At 38.3% G+C, this 5179-nt stretch overlaps 1 pseudogene; it reads right to left on the reverse strand.

Moving 5' to 3' along the window:
• Positions 1 to 1163: 1163 nt before the first annotated feature.
• LOC113185870 (large ribosomal subunit protein eL8 pseudogene) lies at positions 1164 to 1943 on the reverse strand (annotated as a pseudogene).
• Between the last annotated feature and the right edge of the window lie 3236 nt (positions 1944 to 5179).

The raw sequence follows: 5179 nt of genomic DNA on the forward strand, positions 1-5179 counted from the left end.
ACAATGCTCATACAGTATGTCCATGATGCTTTAAGTAGATGGAGAAGATAAGATGTGCTGCAGTCTGGCTGGGCACAAAATAACCAGGAGGTCACGAGCCACTTGTAGGTTCAAACAGGAACTACTTTATTGCCCGAACCCAATGGGAACTCTCCAGAACTCCATGGAAACTCCGCAAGAACTCTAAAGTAGCGGGCACCCAAGGCAGCAGGAGCCGCCCCACTGCTGGACAGCAGAGGTCCACATACACAACTGAATACACAGCTTATTTCAATTTAGCATCATCCAGTTACAGCAATCAGTCATTATCTTAATAATTATACACAGCTTAACTTAATTATCATCATCTTAACGGCTAGCTGGCGTTATTTCTCAACCACTCCTTCTGGCAAAATGCCAGGTGCCATCTTGACTTGGTTATGGCTCTCAACAAAGATGCAGAGGATTGATGGGTTACTCAGTATGAGGAATGTCTTTTAAAATTGAATTGCTTAGAAATGTACTGGGATGACTTGAATGATAAATTCCTACTGGAAATATTTAAACCAAACATGACCATTGGTCAAGAAAGTTGCAATATACCTTTGTAGGTGGTGATGAAGGATAAAAAGGGTACTAGGTGTTATTGTTTTCTGGAAAGTGACAGAAACTTTCTTGAGTTTCCTTGAGAGTGGGGAGTTAGTGGTTAGAAGAATTGGATCTAGAATTACAGAAATTGTTGAGGTTTCCGGTAGCCCATGTCTCTGTCATGACAACATGATTTTTTTTTTTTCATGAAATCCTGGCTTCACTCCATAGAACTATACCACCTTCTCTTGCAGCAGACCAGCTGTTACTCAGTTCTCCCAGGGAAAGTCAAGGAAAGGAATCTGACAGGCTTAGTTAAATACCTTCACCTCTGTTGAACACAGCCTCTTGAGATTCACCTTCCCCTAAGAGGCTGCCAGCTGTTAAAAGTTATATTTAGAAACATTACAATTCTAAAGACTTTATTTTAAAGTGATTCATGAATCTGGTTGTGCCCAACCACAAGTGGTTTGGCCTCTACAAAAGGGTACAAGGCAAATGCTTTCATAAAACAAGAAACAAGACAAAATATTTAATGGTTTAAAGTGAAACCGTAGCTTTAGAGTACCTAATGAGATTCCCATCACTCAATGGCCTCAACAGCGTACATTTAACCACTTACTGATGAGTTCTTTAACTTTTGTCTTTTCCAGCTTAACAGTGTGAGCCACAGATTTTGGACCAGGATATTGCTTCCCCAGTGATGGTAGATCTCATCATATCTTCATTGTACTTGGTTCTTATAACTTCCACCAGCTTAGCCAGAGCTCTTTTGTCTCCTGAGTTAACTCATGTGAAGGCAATGGCAGTGCATATCTCTCTGTGAACTAGACATCTCAGTCTACCCTTCTTTTTGATGATGCACTGGGGGACTCCTGTCTTACAACACAGGGTACAGGAAGACAGCTAGCTCTATGGGGTTCAAGCTATGTGCAATCACAAGCTAAGCCTTCTTATTCTGCACTAAGGTGGCAAAGGACAGGTGGTCTCTTGATGGGGACTTCCCTTTTACCTACAGCTTCTCCTTAGCATGGCTAATGGTATTCTCTTACTTTTTATTTGATCTGTCCTTGTGAGTTAGCTTAAGCAGGTGGGTGGCTGTTATATTATATTGATTAACCAGCCTGGGTGAACTGGTTAATGACTGGAGGCACTTTCAGCTGCTGATAGAAGATAGCCCTTTGCTGTTGCAGCCAGATGTAGCAGGGTCATTTCAGAAAATGGGTCAGGATATTTTTGAATTGTATGTCCTGTCCAATGCCATTGTTGGGCTTTTTCTCAAATGGGGGATTTGCCACCTTCTTGGTTTCCTGCTTCTTTAGGGGAACAGAGGCTAGGGCCACTTTCTTCCCCGTGGCCTTCTTTCCTTTTGGCATCTTGGGTGGCTAGAAGAAAAAGCAATTAGTTATTTTAACATAGTGTAGGAGTGAGCACTCCTTGGGCCAGGTGTCAATCCTTCATCCAGTCAATGGCTGAAGCACTGGACCAGTGACTGTGGCTTCCCTGCAAAGCCAGGGGAAATGTAGATAAGGAAACTCATTTGAGCTAAAGATAGGTCTGGTCAGTGGCCTCCACCTCAACTAGTATAAATGGACACACTGGATAGTTTTAAGTTTTTTATTACCTTATTTCTCAATTCCATGATAGAATGTAAACTGAACCTTGGTTGCTGGAAGATGAGGGGCGGGTATAGCAATTCCTGATACGGGGAATGAGGCAAAAACATGTATTATTAGGGTAAATAAAATAACAAGGAAAATGAGGTGTGTGGAACGAGATAAAGGTAAATGCTGATTAACCTCATTATTTCTAATTACTTTTTAGTTTTCTACATTGTCTTTTATTACATATTATACTTCTGTTAACTGTGGCAGTATCATGGGCATAATACCAAACAAAAAAGTAGCAAAGTTATTCAATTTTCAAAGATGGAAATTATTTTTTAAGTCACAAAGAACTTGCTGGGTTGACTGCTTCATGCCTGTAAATCCCAGAAACTTGGGAAGTTAAAGCAGGAGGTACACAAGTTCAAAGCCAGTCTCAGCAATTTAGTGAGGGACTCAACAATTTAGTAAGATCCTGTCTCAAAGTTTTTTTTTAAAAAAGGCTGGGATTGTGGCTCAGTGGTTAATCACCACTAGGTTCAATCCCTGTACCAAATACACACACACACACACACACACACAAATTAATTAATTAAAAATTAAAAAGCACTATTAGTGTTTGATCAGTCAAAAATGCTATGCTGTGACTTCATTACAGAGAAAGTCATGTGAGAAAATGGAGTGAAGCAAGACGTTTTTTCTCTTGATTATTTTTGGCATTTTAATCTTTTTAAAAGGCATTTGTTTTTTAATTTCAATTTATTTTGCTTTAGTTTTCTTTCTTAGCTGTATTTTTCCCCTCACAGCTATTATAACCTACTTCTTACTAACTTCTTACTAACATAAGAATCTAAGATATTTTCTAAAAAAAACCTGTTAGTGTGAGCACAGTGACCACTTGCCAGAGAGCAGTCAGGAACTCAGACTTATTTTTAAAATAAGTTTTAAAGTAGTTCAGAAAAAATTTTCATAAGAAATCTTTTAGATTTGTCAAATCTAAATTTAGCTCACATAATGATCAAGAAACAGAGAGAGACTCCACTATCCAGATACAAAATATATACCCCATAGCCAAGCCTCCAGTGAACCACTTCCTCCAGTCATAACCCACCTGCCTCCAGTTATCACTCAGTTAATCCATCGGGGATTAATTCACTGATTAGGTCAAGGCTATTATCCAGTCATTTCTTCTCCACAACTTCTTGCATTTTCTCACCTGCAAGCTTTTGGGGGACACCTTGCATCCAAACCATAACACTGAACCCCTATCTCTCACCTTGCACAAAATTCAAATGTTTCAAGGACCTAAGAATTAGGCCAGAGACCCTGTGCCTACTAGGAAAAAAAAATAGGCCCAACTCTCTATCATGTCAGCTCAAGAACTGACTTCCTCAATAAGATACCTAAAGTGCAGAAATCTAAAATCAAGAATCAATAAATAGGATGGATTCAAACTAAAAAGCTTCTTCATAGCAAAGGAAACAATCAATAATATGAACAGAGAGCCTACAGAATGGGAGAAAATCTTTGCCACCTGCACCTCCAGGATACATAAAGAATTAATACAGCATTAATCTCCAGGATACATAAAGAACTCAAAAAACTTAACACCAAAGAAACAAATAAACGGGCAAAGAAACTAAACAGGCACTTCACAGAAGAAGAAATATGAATGGTCAAAAAATATATTTTAAAAATGTTCAACATCTTTAGCAATTAGAGGACTTCAAATAAAACACCGAGATTTCAGCTCCCAGTCAGAATGGCAATTTTTAAGAATACAAGTAGTAACAATAAATACTGGTGAGGATGTCGGTGAAATGTATACTATATCTTACTGATGGGAATGCGAATTGGTGCAACTATGCAAAGCAGAATGGAGATTCCTTAGAAAACTTGAAATGGAATGACCATTTGATCTGGTTATCTAACTCCTCAGCATATACCCAAAGAACTGAAAATCAGCATACTACAGTGACACAATCACATCAATGTTTATAGCAGCTCAATTCACAATAGCAAAGCTATGAAACCAGTCTAGGTGTCCTTCAACAGATGAATGAATAAAGAACATGTGGCATATATACACAATGGAATATTATTCAGCCATAAAGAAGAATGAAATTATGGCACTTGCCAGTAAATGTATGGAATTGAAGACTAACATGCCAAGTGAAATTAGCCAAACCCAGAAAACTAAAGGCTGAATGTTCTCTCTGATATGTGGATGCTGACTCACAATAGGTGGGGGTAGGGGTGGGGGTGAGTGGAGGTTCACCAGATTGGACAAGAGGGAATGGGAAATATAGTAGAATGAATTTCCTATGTTCATATATAAACATACAACCAGTGTAACTCCACATCATGTACAACCACAAGAATGGGAAATTACACTCCATGTACTTAAGATATGTCAACATACATTCTACTATCATGTATAACTGGTGAAAAGAACAATAAAAAAAATGAATTTTTACTTCACAACCAACTCTGAAATTGTTATCATTCCATTTTTGATCTATGGTAAGTTTTGTTTAGCTCATTTTACCTGTAATAATTTTTCTTAACTATGAACTGACATCTGTATTTATTTATTTTTATTTATTTTGTATCAGGGATTGAAGCCATGGGTGCCTAACCATTGAGCTACATTCCCAGTTCTTTTTATCTTCTTTTTTTGAGACAGGATCTCACTAAGTTGTTTTAGGGCCTCACTAAATTGCACAAGCTCTCTATGAACTTGAGATCCTCCTGCCTCAGCCTCACCACATGCACCACCACTTGAACTGATGTGATTTCATCAGTGATTTCAATGATTATAAATTTATTCAGTAGAGATTGTTGTCTTCCTTGTACATTTGTACATGTTCTGTTCCTTGAAGAAGCAGAAAGTCCAGTCCCTAGGATCAATTTTGTGGTGAGCTCAGATCTTGTGGCTGGTCACTTGGGCCACATAGTTCTTCTGGTGAGCTGCATTTTGGGTGCAAATATTTAAAATCTCTTTTTCC

This window comes from Urocitellus parryii, chromosome 1 (genome assembly GCF_045843805.1).
Source record: "Urocitellus parryii isolate mUroPar1 chromosome 1, mUroPar1.hap1, whole genome shotgun sequence".
Taxonomy (NCBI): Eukaryota; Metazoa; Chordata; class Mammalia; order Rodentia; family Sciuridae; genus Urocitellus; species Urocitellus parryii.